At 42.0% G+C, this 20189-nt stretch overlaps 1 protein-coding gene and 1 pseudogene across 6 annotated transcripts in view; one reads left to right on the forward strand and one right to left on the reverse strand.

Moving 5' to 3' along the window:
- The window catches only part of STON2 (stonin 2), a 144318-nt gene that overhangs the window by 29836 nt on the left and 94293 nt on the right, over window positions 1-20189 (reverse strand). The gene's annotated exons all lie outside the window — the stretch shown is intronic.
- LOC123385928 lies at window positions 4141-4660 on the forward strand (annotated as a pseudogene).

Raw genomic sequence — 20189 nt, forward strand, 5'->3', positions numbered from 1 at the left:
TCCATTGTATATATATACCGCATCTTCTTTATCCATTCATCCATTGATGGACATTGGACTCTCCATACTTTGGCTATTGTTGATTTTCTTAAATCAATTTATCAAGATATCACTTAAAAAGTAAAAAGGCAAGCTACTGAAAAGAGACATATTCAGAATCCCTAAAGAATCCTCACAAATAATAATAAAAAGAGAAATAACCCCCCCCAAAACCCAGGCCCTTCATAAAAGAAGCTATATGAATGGCCACGGAGCACATGATAAGGTTATTAGACATCAAGGATGTGTAAATTAAACTACAATGAGATACCACACATCCACTAGAATGGCTAAAACTGGAAAGCATGATAATATCAAGTGTTACAGGATGAAGAACAACTAGAACTCTCTTATGTTGTTGGTTAAAGTATAAAGTTGTAAAATCACTTGGAAAAATGGTTTAGCAGCCTCTAATAAATTTACACATTCATCTAACGTATGATCCAGCAATTCCACTCCCATGTTTGTATACAAGTGAAAAATATGTCCACAGATAGATTTGTTCAAGAATGTTCAGCAACTTTATTCATTAAAGAACTGGAAACACCCCAAATATCGATCAATAAGAGAATGGATAAGCAAATTGCATCATATTCATATAATAGAGGACTACAGTTATGATAAACCTAAATATTTAGACATGGATCAACATGATAAATCTTAAAACCACTACCTGAATCTCAAAAGTCACTAGCACACCATCACTTACCCTGGTTCATTGATTCATCTAATCTCACACATCTAATCTCTAATCTTCAAAGTAGATACTATTATCCATCAGTTTTAATAATGAAAAAGATTCACAGAGGAAAACTAATACCCAAGATTGTATTTACTCATTCATTAGTTCATTCAAGATTTACTGAGCATATACGGTTTGCTAACAGGTGGTGTGTCACATGCTAAGGATATAATGTTAGCAAAATTAGACACAAGATTTAAACTCAGTCCTTCCACTACACAACACTGCCAGGCACTGCAACAGGTCCTACATTTAAAAAAAACAATGTGTAAGACACTGTCATTGCAATTATGATACAATACAAAGTGTTCTCATAGGTTTATGCAAAGTGCTGTGTGATCCCAAAATGAAAAATGACTGATAATTCTGCCTGAGTTGGCTGAAGCCAAACTGGCAAAAGGGCGGGCATTTCAGCTGATAATATAACAGCAGATAGAATGCTTTCAGGCACTGAGGAAGAGTGGAAAGAGTATAAGATGTGGAACTAAGTCCACCTGGTTGGGATGCTGGCTCAGTACTGATATTTGTGAAATGTGAGTAACTATTCAGAAACTTGCGGGGTGGTTGTGAATACCTAAGGATCTAAGCACATGCAGAAGAAACTCAATTTATAGTAGCTTTCAGTTTTTGAACAAATAACTGGTGTTACTCATACTGCCAACATACATCTCCTATTGTAAATTGTGTGTCGATCTCCAGAAAGCCTTACCTCTCAAAACAAGAACATGATTGACTTTCTAGGCTTGAAAAGCTTAAGATTAGACCCCAAACCCATAGTGATTTGCTGACTTTGATCTCCCTCCTCGTTTGAACATGACTTGTGCCCAATATACACCATGAGACTTGGGATTAAGTAGAGTTGGCTATCTTAGTTTGAGTGGCTTATACAGGGTTAGAAGCCAAGACCCAAAAACACTTGGACTAGTGGGAATAGCAGTCACTCTGCATTGTTCCTTTTTGTACAAAACCACTCAGAATGTACTTTATCACTGTCTCCTCTGTGCCCAGCTCACAGCAATGCTCACTTTAATCTGCATGAGATACCCCTATTGGTGTACAGATTTCTAGAACAGAGGCTAGTGGTAAGAAATCAATCTGAGAGAGACAGCCTAGTAAGGGAAGACCAAAATGGCAGAATTTTCTCAATACATAAAGGCTCTTCCTGTGGCACCTGCATCCAAGATTTTAATATAGATCATGAAATAGGCTCAGTATCCCTTCCGATGGCACAGCAGGCTAGCGCTGCTGAATATTAAGGCATTTACAAAACAAGAGCTCAGAAGTTGTTTGCAAGGCTGAGTGGCTCTTTATTGACATATCCAGTCAAGGTAGAATAACTACAGCAAGAGTGACCATGGCACCAACCTCTCCTAACCACATAGGTTTATATGTGCACAGTTGACTGATGAACTGACTCAGAAGGGTGTTTACATTATTTAATCATCAGAGCAAACACTGCAAACAGCTTGACAATGAGCATGGCACGTGGGAGACAACAGGCTTGCTCTGTGGCAGCCACAAGCAGGCTGTAGATGATGTTGGGCAAATTATTTAAGTTCTTCAAGCCTCAGGTCCCTCACCTATAAAATGGAATAATGATGCCCTGCAAGATGCCGTGAGAGTTACAGATAATGTAGGCAAGTGCCTGGCATAATTCTTTGCATGTACCAGACACCTAATAAGTGGTTATTCTTGTTATCATAATTAACCTAAGGCGTGGCACTCTATAATTTGGGGGGAGCCAAGGAAAAGATACGTGCTACGAGTTGACTGCTTTTGTTGGATAGAGGCCATGTTCAATGGCTTTTAGCCTGCTTACATGGGGTGAATTTCAGGGAAGGGTTTGCATGTGATGGGGAGGGGGGTGTGCAAATGAGAACATGTACTGGGTGAGTGGAGGGTAACAGGACAAAGAGGGGAGAGAAGGGGGAAAAAAGACTTTCAGAAAAAGAACTTGTATCTTATTACTAGACTATAAGCTATTTGAAAGCAAGGCCTATCTTTCATTTTATGTTATTTTTTACCCTGTTTTTATTCATCCCTACAAACTCCATCAGACTCTACCACAACACCTGACACCCAGTAGACACTCGGCAAATGTTTACTGATACACACCTGGATCAGACACTGACTCTCGCTCGCAGGTGTGGCTCTGACTAAGCAGGAAAAGGAAATGGACAGTGGTGGTGTTGGACAACTGTCCAGCAGTGATTCTGATAAGCAGAAGTGCCCTTTGTCCCAGCAGCTGAGTCACCGCGCCTTCACACTGACACACTGCAACAGGTTCCACTCACAACACCAATAATGACATGAGGTCATTCCCTCAACAAAGCAATAAGCCCCAAACAAAGGCTCCAAATCTTAACACAGGGAAGGTCTGTCCCAGTCAGTCACCTTCTATCCCAGTTAGCACATCAGATACATGAAATATTTGTCCCATCCTGGACTAGGCATCCTACACACACTGCGTTCAATAATCCTCCTGACAACCCTATGGAAGGTGTTAGGTATAGTTTGGAGGTGAAGAAAATGAAATTCACAGGGGTTAAGTACCTTGCCTAAGGTCAAATGTCAACCAGGTTCAAAATCCTATAGGACAACACACACATACTGAAAGGCGTACATATCAAAAATTTTTATATTCACGTAAGCAGTTCCAGCTGAAGAAACGAGTCCCCTCGTACTGCTTTCTTATCACACCCACTCCAAGGGCAGCCACTCTTCTGACTTCTCACAACTCTCTGAGTTTTGCCTGGAATATTGTAATTTGTCCTTCCATTGAATTCTTCGATTTTTCTTATCTGTAATTTCCTAATACCCTCTTGTAGTGTCAATTATTTGTTCTTTTACATACCTTGTCTTTCTAATTACTATTGTTATAAGCTCCTCCAGGCTAAGGGTTTATACTTCTTTGCATTCCCCTGGTGCGTCCTGCATGGAGAAATGACTCCACAATATATGTACCTAACAGTTAACTTTTGCTTTCTGTGTACCTGGCACTGTTGTAAGCATTTTACCTGGATTATCTCATTTAATCCTTCTAACAGTCCAATGAGGTAGGTACTGCAATTGCCTCCCTTTTACAAATAACAATGCTGAGGCACAAAGCAGCAGCTTGCTCAAGGTCAAACAGTCAGAGAGAGACAGTCAGGATTCAAACCCAGGCATTGTTATTCCAGGGCATGTGTCAATGGGAGGGCTTTCATTATTCTCTTCTCTTCTCCTAACATTTTTATTCAAATATAAAACACCCGTAGAAAAAAGACAATATAAATCACACATTTAAAGTTCAATGCATTCTGAACGTGGGGAGAGCTTGTCTGAACTGGGCACTTGGATTCAGCGCCTTCATTTCCCACATGGAAGAAACGTACATGGATTCCCTGGATGCTGAAAAGCTATTACAATGCCCCTATGATAAAAACCACCAGATCAGGGCCTGTAGGTTTCTCTATCATCTTACCAAGTGCAGAAAGAATCATCCTGACGTCACAAACCAATTGGCTACTTGTCCCTTCACCAGGTTCCTTGGGCCAAAATCAGTCATCACATCTCAAGCTGTGATGATAAAAGTTGTATTGAGAAGAATGTTATCAACCAAACCAGGAACCCTAGAGGATAGGAGACTCTGGCTGAGAGCACATAGCAGTGCCTTCCTTGTGGTGAAGACTGGGATTAAGATCTATGGGGACAGAGCAGCACCCCCCTTTGTCTGGGGCACAGCCAACTACTGTGTCAACAACAGCCCCACAGGCAACACACTTATGGAACATAAGAGTAACCTGGCTTCAGGCATGCATATTCCCATGCCTGGGAATATGGCTCTATGTTCTGCCATGGAAAAACAATGGGAATGTGGCACTAACCACAAAAGTATAGCTTGATCAGTTACACTGTGCAAATAAGAAATTTCATCTTCTTGAAACTCAGTCCTCAATTCTTTTGTGACCACAGTGTGATTTTTCTTTTCTTTTTATGTTTACTTATTTACTTTGAGAGGGAGAGAGAGAGAACAGGTGGGGGAGGAGCAGAGAGAGGGACAGAGAGAACCTCTGTGCTGTCAGCGCAGAGCCTGACATGGGGCTCGATCCCATGAACCATGAGATCAAAACCCCAGCTGATATCAATATCAAGAGTTGGATGCCCAACCAACTGAGCCACCCAGGTGCCCCAGTGCAGTACTATTTTCAAAAACTATGAGCTTTCTGACATCCCAGAGATGGTTCTGCTGTGACACTTACATCAAGAAAAACAATGGCAGTTTCAACTCATTGGCTCCTGGAGAAATGAAGAAGGGGAAATCTAGCTAAATCTGGACATTCTCAAAAAAAAAAAAAAAACCCAGACAATAAAAAGGTATAACTGAGAGAGCATTAACTACCCTCAACAAAGTATCAGGCAAAGATTGTTCTGCAGCTGTGCCTAAGTCTAATTACTATCTTTTCTTCACTGATAGCTATAATAATGAGCATTGATAATATAAGTAGAAGAGCAAACAATACTTTGTAGAATACTACTTAAACGAGCACTTCTAAAAATCAAATTATCCTAAGTAGGAAGCATGGGGGAAGGGGGTGGCAATCTGCAGAAGCACTGTTATAACTGGAAGGGTGTTTGGGGAACCAGCTCAGTAATCATGCACCCAGACCCTTTATGTTTCACAAAATCAGACCACAGGTCAACATGAACAAGAGAGATTTTTTTAAAAACAAAGAAATTATATCTCCAAATGAGTCTAAGCTGGCAAGTCATACACATATTGCACTGATGCAGTTGTAACATTAGGCGTTTCTGGATTACATCTTTTTGAGATGTAATGTGTTTTTAGAAACTATGGTGTTTTTTTCAGCATGACCTTAATGGTGGCAAATCTCTATTCCTGGACATTGACTGGATTGGATTCTCAAAAACAGTCAAAACCCAGAGTCAAAGCTAGTGAGTAAATTTCTATAAATATATTTCCTTTTTTAAAAAATGGGACAAACACATTGGGATGCCTGGTCGCTCAGTTCCTTGTATATCAGACTCTTGATTTTGGCCCAGGTCATGATCCCCGAGTTGTGGAACAGAGCCTCGCATTGGGCACTATGCTGAGCATGGAGTTTGTTTGAGATTCTCTCTCTCTCTCTCTCTCTCTCTCTCCCTCCCTCCCTCCCTCCCTTTGTCCCTCTCCCCCGCTTGTACTCTAAAATAAAAAAAAAAAATTAATGAATTAAAAAAATGGTAACACAACACAGTGTAGGTTTTGGAGTTAGAGAAATCTGTATTATTATTATTTTTTTTTAGTGTTTTATTTTTTTTTTTTGAGTGAGAGACAGCACGAGCAGAGGAGGAGGGGAGAGAGAGAGAGAGGGAGGGAGACACAGAATCCGAAGTAGGCTTCAGGTTCTGAGCCGTTAGCACAGAGCCCGATGTGGGGCTTGAACCTGTGAACCACAAGATCATGACCTGAGCCCAAGTCAGACGCCTAACTGACTGAGCCACCCAGGGTCCCCAAGAAATTTCTATTCTGACACTTGCTGGTATATGATCTTGAACACAAGACAGCCTACTTGAGTCCCAATATCCTTATATGTCAGAAGGGACTAACAGTCTGATGGGTGTAGTTGGTAAATGAGATAATGTATATGAAGCTATTATATCTTTAGCTTTTAGCTTTTATTATTGTGACTAAGGAAGGAGAAGGCTTTTGTCTGTTGAGTGTAAACAGGTTCTGAAACGACTTGCCACAAAACAGTTTACAAATTTTAGCCATCACCATTAGTGAGTGACACAACTTGCACTGTCTCTGGATTTATGCAATCCAGCACAGACCCAGAAATTATTTCTAAAAGGACCCTAAGAACAAAATACAATGACAGAGTCCAAGTACTAAAGCTGGAGCATTTATTCACAGGTGTGCCTCTTGGTGTCAGAGGAGGCCTAGATGCTCACGTTCTAATTCTGACCCATCCCTAGCAATGCCCATGATGAGGTCCATGCAGAGACGGTAGCTTTTGGTGCAGGGGAAAATGAAAGAACTGATGGAGGAAGGAGAAGTTCTCAAGGGAAACCGGATTCACTCAGAGGACATCTTTAACCCATAGACATATACACTAAGGCACTGCAGGAGGATCAGGGTCAGGATGGCTGCTTTAATAAGCTGCATCTTCAAAATTCAGAAGGGCTGTTTTCTACGGTGGTACTAGCCAGGAAGACTTGGTCTTCTGATGGTCAAGCTTCATTTGTTTCAGCAACTGAGTTAACAATCTTTCCTTGGTGTTTGCCTAAAACCTTACTCTGCTCTACTTCTCTGGGAACAAAAATAGGTCATCAAATACCCCCACAAAATCTGGTTACCTTGACCCCTGAGTCTTAGTGTCCTTGTCAATAAGATGAGGAAAATCACACCTATTTCACAGTACTATGCAAATTAAATGTGATCTCACAAAAGCATCATTATAGTGTCTCACACATAGTAGTTGCTTGATGAATAAGTTATTATTGGCTTGAAACAAAGAAGCAAACGCAAAATGTTGCATCTGAACTACTAAGAAGATAATCTATAGATTGAGAGAAAAACTTAGTCTAGTCTGGATAATTCTACAATTTGCTGAATCTTGGTTTTGAACAATTGCTATTATATCTTTAATGTATATTTTCTCCAGATACTTTCTCTATACATCCTTGTTTATCTACATATATCTTACAATTTTGCTTTATTAAAAGAATTAAAAGCCACTTAACCAATTATCCTTGAGAAAATCTATTCATGAAAATCCAGGTCTTGTGCTCCACAGGTCTGACATTTTCTTTGAATTACAGAGCTAGAGGATGAGATTCCACAGAGGATGGATACTCACTAGATGATGAAATATTCCTTCAATCAATCCCCTGGACCATGTGTGGAGTACAGGGGGTCTGTTTCTGTTGTGATCATGACTGTATACCTAACAGCACAGAGTTGGTGGAAGAGTTCTTTTTCAGAGGGGAAAAACAGGAACTGTTCATTCTGTCATCACTGTCTCTTTCACATAATAGATGTGTATGTCCTGTAGCGAGTCAGGGATAATGTGCCAAAGACAGGAAGAGACTGGGTCAAAGGCGTCATTATCTTGTTTGAGACTTCTCCACACAGATGACCACCTTCACGCTTCAAAAACAATGGCTCTCCAATTGTTTTATGGCGATGGTCACTTTGGAAGAGCAATAAACCAAAAGACCAAACACAGGGGACCCTGAATTAGGGCTGGAAGACCTGTCCTTCTGCCACACAGGGAATTCATTTAATACCCTTGGGCCTCAACTTCCACATCTGTAAAGTGAGTAGGGTGAATTAAATAACACTGAATTTGTCTCGTGTTTAAAACTGTATAATTTATACCCATTCTTCTACTTTTTTATTGTGAAAGACACCAATGGAAACCACCCCACTTTCACCAGAATGAAGAATAAAATATGGCTTTGATCATAAAAATGAAAGAAATGATAAAATATGAATTCAAGTTAAATATATACACAGTGCTGGGGTACCTGGGTGGCATCTTAACCTGTCCGTTAAGCATCTGACTTTGGCTCAGGTCATGATCTCACAGCATGTGAGTTTGAGCCCTGCATCGGACTGTCTGCTGTCAGCACAGAGCCCACTTTGGATCCTCTGTCCCCACCCCCTCCCCACCCCTCCCCTGCTGGTGTGCGCTCTCAAAAATAAAATAAAACATACACACACACACACACACACACACACACACACAGAGACACACACACAGAGACACACATACTGCCATCCTGCAGTCATTATCAGAGAGCTGCCTGCCCCTTGTGTGAATGACAGAACACTATCTGTGAATCCTCAAAATGGCTCATTTAATTCCAACTTATGAACTGTCAAGACTAACCAGGGCTGCAGACAGATGCGATGCCTCCTCCCCACTAACTGTGGTCAACATGTAAGCTGTAGGCAGCATCAGGAACAAGTGGTGGAGGTTAAGTCATGTTGAACTGGGAAGCAAAAGTGGCAGCCAAATTGCTGAATACAGAGGTGTTCTGCATGAGCTTAACATTTGTTGAGTATTTATTCCAGGGCTTATAGGCATGTGCTTTATATACATTACCTAATGTTTACCACCTGTACTTTGTGGGTCAGGAGGCTAGGGCTACAGAAGCTTAGGGTCCCAGCTCTGCTACTCAGCTATAATGTAATGGCCACTCTTTCACAGAGGGGCTGAACCGGGGACCTCCTGTTTCCTTTCTCCTGTGCCTTCTTTCCAGGTCCAGTGATTCATATTCCTTCCTCTCACTCCTGAGAGATTGGGTAGCTCAGAAAGTTTGACACTTGACTTGGTCTTTGACTTTTAAACAGTGTTTTCCTCTAGGTGCCAAATTGTTCCATGACTACTCCTGTCTTCCTTGATCAAATCAACTGGTACCAGTGGTAACCCTAGGGCGCTTGCTGTTAGACATTAGTTGGTGTGGTCAGTTTGAGCTAGGATTTGAGCGTTTACAGCAAGACATGTTGTAGACTTGCAGAATAGGTAAAAGTGGGTCAGGAACTTAGATTACCACTTCCTAGAAGACAGAGCTGAATGCACATTCCTTTTTGCACTGCACTCAGTTTTGCATCCAGCCATCAACAGGTAAAGAATCAGTATGATATACCAGAAAGAGCAATGGAATAGGAGGGAGTAGAAGAACATGGGCACAGGTCTCCATCACCCCCATTCCTGCCCAGCCACTGCTCCCCTCTCTTCTGCCCACACTGGAATAAACCCTGATATTGAGAACTACCAAATGTCAAGGGGTGTTTCTAACTCAGGAGGAGGAAAGAAGAAAAAAGGCTGAAATCTCGTCATCATATTAAAAATGGCAACAAGTGTCCAACATACACTATATGCCAGACACTGTGCAAAAAAATTTTCTTAGATGATCTTATTTCCTTCCCACAAGGCTCCTATGAGAGGGACATTATTATTAACTCCATATAAAGACAAAGAAAATGAGGCACAGAGATGTTAAATAACATGCCCAAGCTGTACAGGTAGGAGCTGGCAGAGCTGAGATTTAAGAGAAGCTTTGCCACTGGAAACAAAGGGATTTAGAAAATTGTGTGAAAGTGCTAGAAAAGGGCAAATTCCTAGGAAACCAAGAGACGCCTGGAGCTGACCTGCTCTGAAACTACCTCGCAAGGGGATATCAAATAGAAAGGCAACACATTCCACATATTATCTTTGTTGAGCATAGTTTTGTAAATGAAGGAGGGGCCAGTTAATAATGCCTCGTGAGACACGTGAGCCTGATGGCCTGGCTGTTTGTCAACTCAACACAGTTACGTCCTGGTCTTTGGCCAACATGGCATACCGTACTATCTCTGCCCAAGTAAGTGAACAAGCAGAGTGGACATACGTGTGCATGTGCGCGCGCACGTATGTGTGTGTGTGTGTGTGTGTGTGTGTGTGTGTAGGATGTGTGCAGTGTAGGCACAAAGCCCATAGGCACACCTTGCATTCTTGGCTAAAATTCCTTCCTCCCCATAAAGAAGAGGGATTATGTGACTGTTTTAGTCATTCTTCTCTTCCTGGAATGGCTTTGGGAGGCCTGTAGTCTGGCTGGGGTTTAACCCCCCGGTGGACCAAGCCTAAAGGCTGGCGACTGACACCCTCTGGGCCTGTGGGTTTGGGTGAGAAAGGGAAGCAGGAACAAGTGTGCAGGCAAAGGCTGTCCTCTGCCGGGAAAGCTGAACTCTCTCAGCTATCCATACTCTCTATCTATACCTGTTCTCAAGATAAATTGAAGTTATTTGGCTTTTTGAAGCTAGAGATTTCATGCTTTCTACAGAAGCTTAATCAGTATAACTTCCCTAAGTCACTCTCCTCCAAACTGCAAACTCAGTGAGACCAAAAGGAGTTAGTTGTATTTTCTAATTTAATCAACTCCCCCCTCTTCCTCCTGTACCTGGTTGATGAATTCTCGCTTTTCCCTCCTGGCAGCATCTGGTCTAGGCTTGCTGTTCAAATGTGCAATGCTAGCTCTGGTTTCATAATGCGAAGGCCTGTATTGATCCTAACTGTGCTGGTTTACAGGAACCTGCCAATCCTCTGGAAAATTGGTATCTTCCTGGTTTTTAAAGCAAAGAGATTTCTGGAGTCCCGTCAACTCTTTGTGTGCTTATAATCACCTTTTGATTGCAAACTCTTTGTGTTTCCATTACTCAACACTTCAGGTAAGAATTCTGTTTAAGAAACATGTCCTTGCTTGTAAAACCTGTCAGTCACATAAGGATACTTACAGGCAAATTAATTAAAAAGATAGAACCACATGATTTCAAAGCTCTTCTTTCTGTCTCCTCCTCCTCCTCTCTCCCTCCCTCCCTCCCTCTCTCTTTTTTTTTCTTTCTCATCCACTGCTTTTATTCTCTATACTGTCTTCTAACAACCTCCTTCCAGAACCTTGCTTCAGTTCATGGATTTTGTCACAAAAGACTAACCAGTCCCATCAAGGAAAATGAAAATCTATCTAACGATCAGATCAATGACAAGAGCCCTGGGTTTTTTGTTAATTTCTTACAGCATATTCTGGGTATGGGTTGAGATGGTAGGGAAGAGAAACAGGACAAGTAAATCTGATGAACCTGAAGGGCACAGACTGTGATGTGATCATCTTTGTACCCTCCAGACAGCCAAATGCAGCACTGTCAGTCTAAAACAAATGTTTACTGAGTGACTCCTATGCAGAATCAATGGTGAACAAAACAGATTGGGTATTTGCCTCCCAAAGACCTTAGCCTCATTATGAGAGAGAAAATTGACTTTAAAAAAAATGGGGTGCCTGGATGGCTCAGTCAGCTAAGTGTCCGACTCTTGATTTTGGCTCAGATCACGATTTCACGGTTTTGTGAGTTTAAGCCTCGCATCGGGCTCCACACTGACAGTGTGGAGCCTGTTTGGGATTCTCTGTCTCCCTCCCTCTTTGCCCCTCCCCAACTCACTCTGTCTCTGTCTCTCTCAAAATAAATAAACTTTAAAAAAAAGATAATTACAAACTATACTAAGTATGATGAAATAAAGGAACACGCTTAGCAGGGAGCATATGCCTGGAGCCCTGCTCTAGCCTGGGGGGTCAGGGAAGTCTTCCCTGAGGAATCTTTGACACTGAAGTGTAGACCTAAAGTATGAGGAGTTAAAGGAGCTGCAAATTACAAGCCCTTCAAAAAAGCAAAGGCATTTTCTACTTTTCCAACAACCGGAGTTCCAGTTTTTGTGTGTGTATGAGAGACGTGAATGAAATGCTAGCAATGTCATCCACATCTCTCATTCTATATGCAGTGGAATTAAAATCCCCACTTAAGCTGCCCAAGGCCACTCAGGCTAGGACTAGACCCCCCAGGGGCTGCTGGCTCCCAGCCCAGAGCCCACTGGACCACACCACAAGAACTGGAAGTTTCAGTGGCCACACCAGACTTAAAAAGCAGTGCTGAGGGAACTCTGAGACATACAGACCAAGGGCTTATCCCATATTCAAATGGTATGTAGTGGGTCAGGGATAAAAGTTTTTAAATTTTTTTTTTTTACATTTACTTATGAGAGACAATGAGAGAGCACAAGTGGGGGAGGGGCAGAGAGAGAATGAGACACAGAATCGGAAGCAGGCTCCAGGTTCCGAGCTTTCAGCACAGAGCCCGATGTGAGCTCGAACCCACAAACCGTGAGATCATGACCTGAGCCAAAGTCGGACTCCCAACGCAAATGAGCCACCCAGGCGCCATAAACGTTTTTAAAATGGAACTTTTAAGAACTCAGTGCTGCTTCTAAAGAATGGCTGGAGACGTTCAGATATTTCTGACCAAAACGTTTTCGTAAACCAGCAACAAAGAGTGAACCAGGCAGACTTCTCCATCTGCGTGCAAAGTGAAAACACTACTGTGGTGATGTGATTAATCAATACAAAGTGGTATTTAAGGTCTGCTGACTTCACCCATTAGTCCAACAAGAACTACAATTAGCCCTAACCTCTAATCTTAACCCACCTGAGAACAGCCCCCAGTAAACAGGCAGGGCATTTTTTAAATGCCAGTGACAGACACCTCCTGGGAAGTTAATACCACCTAAGTGACTTTCCTCAGCAGCTTCCCCATTTTCGTTCCTCTCTTTGCAATACTGCTACAGCAAGTAAAGACTAACACCTCCATTTCTCAGTCTCAGTTAACTTGTCCTTCCTTCTCAACAAAGATACAGAGTTGATTGGAAGGACTGGTAAATACAGAGGGAAAGACCCACATTCTGGTCGACTCTGGCATCTCCAAACTTAGAAGTGAACACAACACGGGCAATCATCCAAGAGCTTCACTACCACCTATTTGTTAAGCAAAGACAGTAAGAGAAAGGTTCCCGAAAGAGAGAGAGAGAGAAAGGTTTCCAAAAGCTGCCAGGAGGCATCTCTCAGAAGACAGGTCTCATTAAGAAGGCAGGGAAAGATACTATAGACTACCTCTAAACCTCAAATCCTTCTCCACTTCACATCTCTTCAGGGGACAAAAGATTGGAAATGTCCCTCCAATCAAAACAAGATCTCTCTCAGCCTTTCCATGATTCTTAGCCCCTGCTTTGTGTTGGCTTCTTTGTGTCTGCAAAGAAGCTGCTTCATTGAAACATCATAGAAAACACACACACACACACACACACACACACACAGTTGTCGCTCAGACAATGAGGTCGCCTGCATACAGGCATTTCCAATGTAGGCAGGAGACAAAGCCTGCAGAATTCTCAACCTGTTGCTATAGTAGCAGAAAGAATGTGATTCAGGCAGCTCTGCTGAGATCCATATCCAAATCCCTCCAGCTCCCAAAGAGAACATTAACCCTTCACTACCCCTTCTTGGGGGCAGAATCACCTGGGAAGAATCCTAAATTTGTCCTAGGCACTAGATATCATACTCTCAGCATCCACTCACTCATGCATTCACTTAGTACCTAATTAGATTCTCTTATGTTGGATCCTAGGTTGTTGGTGGTAAACAATGCAGCTATGGCCCTTGAGACTGAGTAAGAGGAGGTGTAGGATATTAAATTATTGCTCAAATAACAATATATTATGCAGCATTAGCATTATATGGGAGACACAAGAAGTTTCCAGCAAAACCATCACCAGAATGGAAACAACCTATCCAAGAGAACCAGCTTATACAGTAATGGTAGCAGACTCCATATATTCAGAGCCATTGCAATTACTTGATTGTCTGCATGTGCTAATTTGACAAGACTATCCCTAGAAATGCCTATTCCAATCATATCATGGCTCCTACGAAGCATTAGTTTAAGTGAGTTGTTTAATCAAATCAGCTTTCCACATAAAATAGAAAGAGCGTTGTTTGTTAGAGAACCACTGCAAGCAATTGCTGAACAGTCACTAGGCAACAGAAATGGCAGGTGAGGGCTCAGAAAATACATGAAATAAGTACAGTCACAGGGACCCTGGGAGGACTTCTATCTAAACAGTCCCCACCCCAATTTATTTCTGTGATCAAAACAGTAACAAAGAAACCTTAGGAAATAGAATTTAGAAATGACCTATAATCCAACTTATTTTCCTTAACATTATAATACAGAAATCTTATATTATTGAATACCTTCCTGCTAGAATTCTTTATTTCCCATGGAGCATAAATACTAGGAGGGAGGGGCTTCTTAGGAAGAGAAACTCATTAGGTAATCGTAGCCTCATCCGCTTTTTGTGAAACAAGGCAGCATCGATAAGACTGCCAAGAAAAAGCTGAAAAACCAAGAGGACAGGTTTCTAATCTCAGATGGCCAGTAGATGTGGCTTCATGGAAGTTACATAATCTTTTGTATCTCAGTTTCCTCGGAAGTAAATTTAATACACTATGCAGATCCAAAAGCACAGAATGGTCAATAGCAATGCCTATAAACCTGTGGCCTGAAATAAAGTACAGTTGACCCCTGAACAACCCGGGAGTTGGGGAAACGGACCACCCACACAGTTGAAAAATCCACATCTAACTTTTGACTCTCCAAAACCTAATCACTAATAGCCTATGATTGACCAGAAGCGTTACTGATAAGATTAACCATCAATTAACATATTTTGTATATGTTTTATATGCTGTATTCTTAATACTGTAAGCTAGAGGAAAGCAAGTGTTATTAAGAAAATCATAAAGAAGAGGGGCGCCTGGGTGGCGCAGTCGGTTAAGCGTCCGACTTCAGCCAGGTCACGATCTCGCGGTCCGGGAGTTCGAGCCCCGCGTCGGGCTCTGGGCTGATGGCTCAGAGCCTGGAGCCTGTTTCCGATTCTGTGTCTCCCTCTCTCTCTGCCCCTCCCCCGTTCATGCTCTGTCTCTCTCTGTCCCAAAAATAAATAAAGGTTGAAAAAAAAATTAAAAAAAAAAAAAAAAAGAAAATCATAAAGAAGAGAAAAATACATTTACATTACTGTAAAAAATCCATGTATATATGGACTTGTGCAGTTCAAACCCACGTTGTTCAACATCAACTGTACTCCATTGCTATTCTTAGTAACACCATAAAACATAGTTTCTGTTGTGGAGAATATCTGAGAAGCTCAATCATATTTCGGAACATGGGTTTCCTATCTCGACCAGAGGCACAGGACTATAGATCTTTCATTAAGCAATCCAGAAAGAGACAGGCAATCAAAAAGTATATTCACAAAACTCTCTTTTAACCACTGCAACATTGGGCTAGTATTTGGGAAAAGGTTCCAAATGATCTGACTAGATGGAAACTCATTTCTTTTTGCCTTGGAAAGAAGTGATGGTAGCAAAGGGATGTGATGTGACCTAACACAATGACTTCACCCCAAATCATGCCCTTCCTGGAAGTGGCCAGTGAACTCATGATCCCTTTACACTTCAGGGAATGGGGTGAGAATAGAAATGGAGGCATTCTAGTGCCATCTTTCTTATCTATCAAGTTTGAGGTAATTATAGGAATTTTTTTTCCCTTTAACACTCCATTGCAGATCATAGCAGCAAAGACACTTACTTCTACACTTTCTGGAACCCAGTTTTGACTTCACCAGCTTTTCAAAGAAGGAAAAAATATAAATCCCTCACACGTCCTTCCCCCATCATGGGAGTTTACTTTAATGACCCTAATTATTTACTTCTCTCTGTACCCATGCCCTCTGCCACGTGACTTTGCGGTTTCTCTCTGCAAATTTGTATTTCCCTAGCTTTTGACAGTAGATTTGACCATATGACCTGCTTTGTCCACCAGGATGTTAACAGTCAATGGCATAACCCAGAAGCTTGAAATGAGCTATAGCTCATTGTGGCTTCTTCTCTTCTATGTCTGCTATCATTGTGAGATGAACGTGCCCAAACAGTTGATCCGAGAGAAAAATTGAGGGACATGTAAAATAAAGCCACCCCCGATGAAGCTAAGTCAAGATCAGTTGATTCTTCCCACCCTAACCTGCAGACATAGGGGTTAATAAAAATATATTGTTGTGGGGCACCCAGGTATCTCATTCGGTTAAGGGTCCTACTCTAGGTTTTGGTTCAGGTCATGATCTCATGGTTCCTGGGATTGAGCCCCAGGTAGGGTTCTGTGCTGATAGTGCTGAGCCTGCTTGGGACTCTTTCTCCCTGTCTCTCTGCCGCTCCCCCCCACCCCCCCCCCCCATGAACTCATGCCTATTCTCTCTCTCTCTCAAAAATAAATAAATGAACTTTTTTTAAAAAGCGTATTGTTGTGTGCTAGTGAGATTTTGTGGTTGTTTGTAATGTAACATTATTGTAGCAACAACTGATACACCCACCACAGCAAAAATTCACCTGTAGTTTAAGGGCTAAAACATTGTTTGCCTTGTTTTCTTAATAAGTAACAAGTAAGGGCCCTATTACATCCCCAATGCCAAAGACTTATTCAGGAAATCTATACAATGTTCTAAATCTCACGGGATACAATAGTAAAAGTGTATAATTGCAGCCATCAATCTGCACCTGTGAACTTTTCTCATCCAGGATCAGGTCAATGTGATTGCTCAAAGGTGACTATAAACTTTTCTTATGTGGCTCGAGATACAGTAAAACCTTTATTTGCAAGCAAAACTCATTCCAGAAACATGCTTGTAATCCAAAGCACTTGTCTATCAAAGCGAATTTTGAGAATTGCCTCAGTTGTGATCATGTGACATTCAGCATCATGCACTACTCGTATTGCCAGACATTGCTCGTTTATCAAATTAAAATGTATTAGAAATGTTGCTCGTCTTGCGGAACACTCACAAAACAAGTTACTCGTGATCCAAGGTTGTACATATATCAAATCAGTAAAGAACTCTGAACCGTTGGAGTGTTGTTTGCCTAAGTACAGAGGAACTGGAATCACTGCATCTTTCCGTAATGTAAGGAACTAACAAGACCATTGGCTTATTGGTTTTCAATTCTAGCCAATCACCAGAGCTTTCTAAATTACAGATTCCTAGTCCCCATCTATAGATATTTAGTTGAATAATCTGACATAGGTATATGTGCTGTTAAAAAGTTCTCAAAGTAATGTTGATGATCACAAGAATTGGAAATGTCCCCCATCTAACAGAGTTCCTCCATTGATTGAATTTCTCATGCTGAGTTGCACCAAGCATTTGTGGTGATGTTAGCAGACCAAGGAGTGAACACAGGAGCACTATCTCCAGGTGACCACACGAATTCATTCGTTATTATTAGCGTAACAAACCATTCCAATGTTCAGTAGCTGAAAACAGTATGCACTACTTATTGCTCCTGAGTCTTCGGACCCATTTGTGTGACCTCTCCTGGGCCTACTCACATGTCAGGTCAGCTGGCTGGTCCAGGATTTCCTCCTCACATATCTGCTCAAGACCACCATCAGCTGGGGATACAAGGGTCTCTGGGCCACAGCAAATGGGTCCAGGAGTGTCCATATGGTGACCGGGCTAGATTCTAGGTGAGCAAGTAGAAGTGTGAGAGGCTGCTTAAGCCCTATGCTGGGGACTGGTACACATTCACCCTTCTACTTCTGCACATTCTATTGGTCAGAGTAAGTTACAAGGCCAAGCCCACATTCAGGGGCTGGGTAATTAGACCTTACCTCTTGACAAGAGGAGCTACAAAGTCATAACACAAGAGATTAGCTTCAAAGTCTATTACACAACCAAAGGGAGAAAAAGGTTGCCTTAAGTCAAATATGATTTCTCAGTGCAGGCCAAGGTTTTCACCCTAACCTCAAAAAAAGTTATACAATTGTTAGGGTGAAGTTTCATCTGATACTCCTCATTTCTACTCCTGCCTGCATTCACACACCTTACTTACTCCTCAAGACCTCGGTCTCATTCCTTTCAGCACTTTCATATTATCCTCTGAGGTTTTTAAAGATGATGTGGATGACATGCCATCCTTATGAGGACTTGTTCAGGGTGAGTCTTTCCATGATGTCTCTTCTTGGCTTAGGATGTGTCTACAGACGAAATGTGACCAAATGATCATAGGGCTACATCCCGCAAAGGACCCCACAGCATTAACCGAAGAGCACCAATGCCTAAGAAATATTACAGGAAAAAGATAACACACTAGACCAGAAAAGAGCCCTGAGGAGTAGGAAACTGGCACTCACTGAAGATTCCAGACGGAGGCTAATTATATTCTAGCCGCCAGCTGCTTCACTCCACTCCTACTTCACTCGCCGGTGTTTGATCACTTAGGAAGCGCACTAAAAGGGCGGTGACTGGATCAACAACCGTGCCCCTGACCCAGGCCCTAAGATGTATGCAGCCTGGGGTTATGTAGCAGCCACTTATTACAGCATCCCTACAATAAAGGTGTTGCTTCCTGTTTTTTTAGAAAAACCACCACGACCTTTGGAAGTCTCTAAACACCTCCTTGTGAGGTTTCAGACAGCAGGGGGTGGTAGGGAAAAGAATTCCGGCAACCAGGAAACACAGGATGGCAGAGAAGTGGCCAGGGCTGGGTAGTAGTGCGTGGAGGCTCTTTGGAAGGGATGTGGATACAAAGAATGGAAGGAGGAAGCATGTGCTGCTCACACGAAGGTTGTCTAAAGTGCATATTTGGTCCCCAAGCATGTGGCCAGTCTTCAACCTGCTTGCTATCACTGCTCAAAAGACTAAGCAACAGGACTGGATGAAAAACACAATGAAATGAAAAGAAATGCTAAACTCACCAGAAAGATGCCTCAGAAAAGCCAAATTCAAGAAGGTATTGCATTTAATTTAGTTTGAGAAAAAAACTACATAAAGTTTTGAAAATGTGTGGACAGGCCATCAATAGGAGGAAATGTTGCTGCACCCCTCCAAATTGTCTTCCACTCCCGAGCACTTGATCGGGGAGTGAGGCAGGTATGGTAGGACTGGTGATGTTTTAGACCTGAACACGTAGGAAACAAACTACAAACACTCGTGAAGGCTAGAAGCGCTACCAAGCGCGGTCAACTCTGCGGGTGGCTTGGAGTGGCATCCGTCTGTTTCTCAATCACAACTCAATAGAGTCGAAAATATAAACTTCGCATCCCAGGTAAAATTACCATAATCGTGCCCACCCTCACTAGGCAAAAAAAAAAAAAAAAAAAACGACAAAGTAAGTGACATTCTTGGATGGTCTCTTAATGAGCGGGCTGATTGGGCTGCAGTCAGACTATGCTTTTGATTAATTAGCCAAGAGGAAACCAAAGCTATAAGAAAACAAACTACTCGTATGATCACCACAGGAACCTTGATAATGATAATGATGACGAATTACTCATTTCTTTTCAACAAAAGATAAAATGTATCGTCCTGAAACTCAGAAGTAGGGTATGCAATCTAAGAAGGGGATTTTCACCCTGCCTGTGCCCCTCCCCACTTATACACACACATGCACACACAACTTCATACCCTTCTTGGTACAGTACTTTTTAGGGCTACTGTTTACCGCTGCTCTGAAAACCTACCTAAGTGATGTACAGGTTGCTCCTTATAGAGAATCCTTAAGTTGCCTGCACAGTGGTGCCAAGAATGAACCTGTACTACATTTGCAGGGACACTCGGGCACAGGCCAAACTTCCACATGTGTCATGGGAGTGCCTCAGCTTTGGGCAGTTTCTACTGCAGTTTCTAAGCCATTCTCTTACAAAACCCCCTTAGCTCAGATGTAACCACAATACAATTCCTCAAGCCTAAAGGAATGGGGCCGTCTCAAATATACTATAGTGGTGTAGTTTCAAATTCACATTACACTTCTAGCTTTATCTTTCCTACAACCTTTTTCCTGAAATCTCCCCAGGTAGTAAAGTTTGGGCTAGGCCAGGAACCAGAGGCAGCAGTTTTATTCTTTCCCATGCCAGTGCAATCAATGGCTTGTGTTTAGAATAAATATTTGAAACTCAGAAGCCTGCTAACAATGCAGCACTTGATTACTCTGAATTACTCTCACCCAC

This window comes from Felis catus, chromosome B3, assembly GCF_018350175.1.
Source record: "Felis catus isolate Fca126 chromosome B3, F.catus_Fca126_mat1.0, whole genome shotgun sequence".
NCBI classification, from domain to species: Eukaryota; Metazoa; Chordata; class Mammalia; order Carnivora; family Felidae; genus Felis; species Felis catus.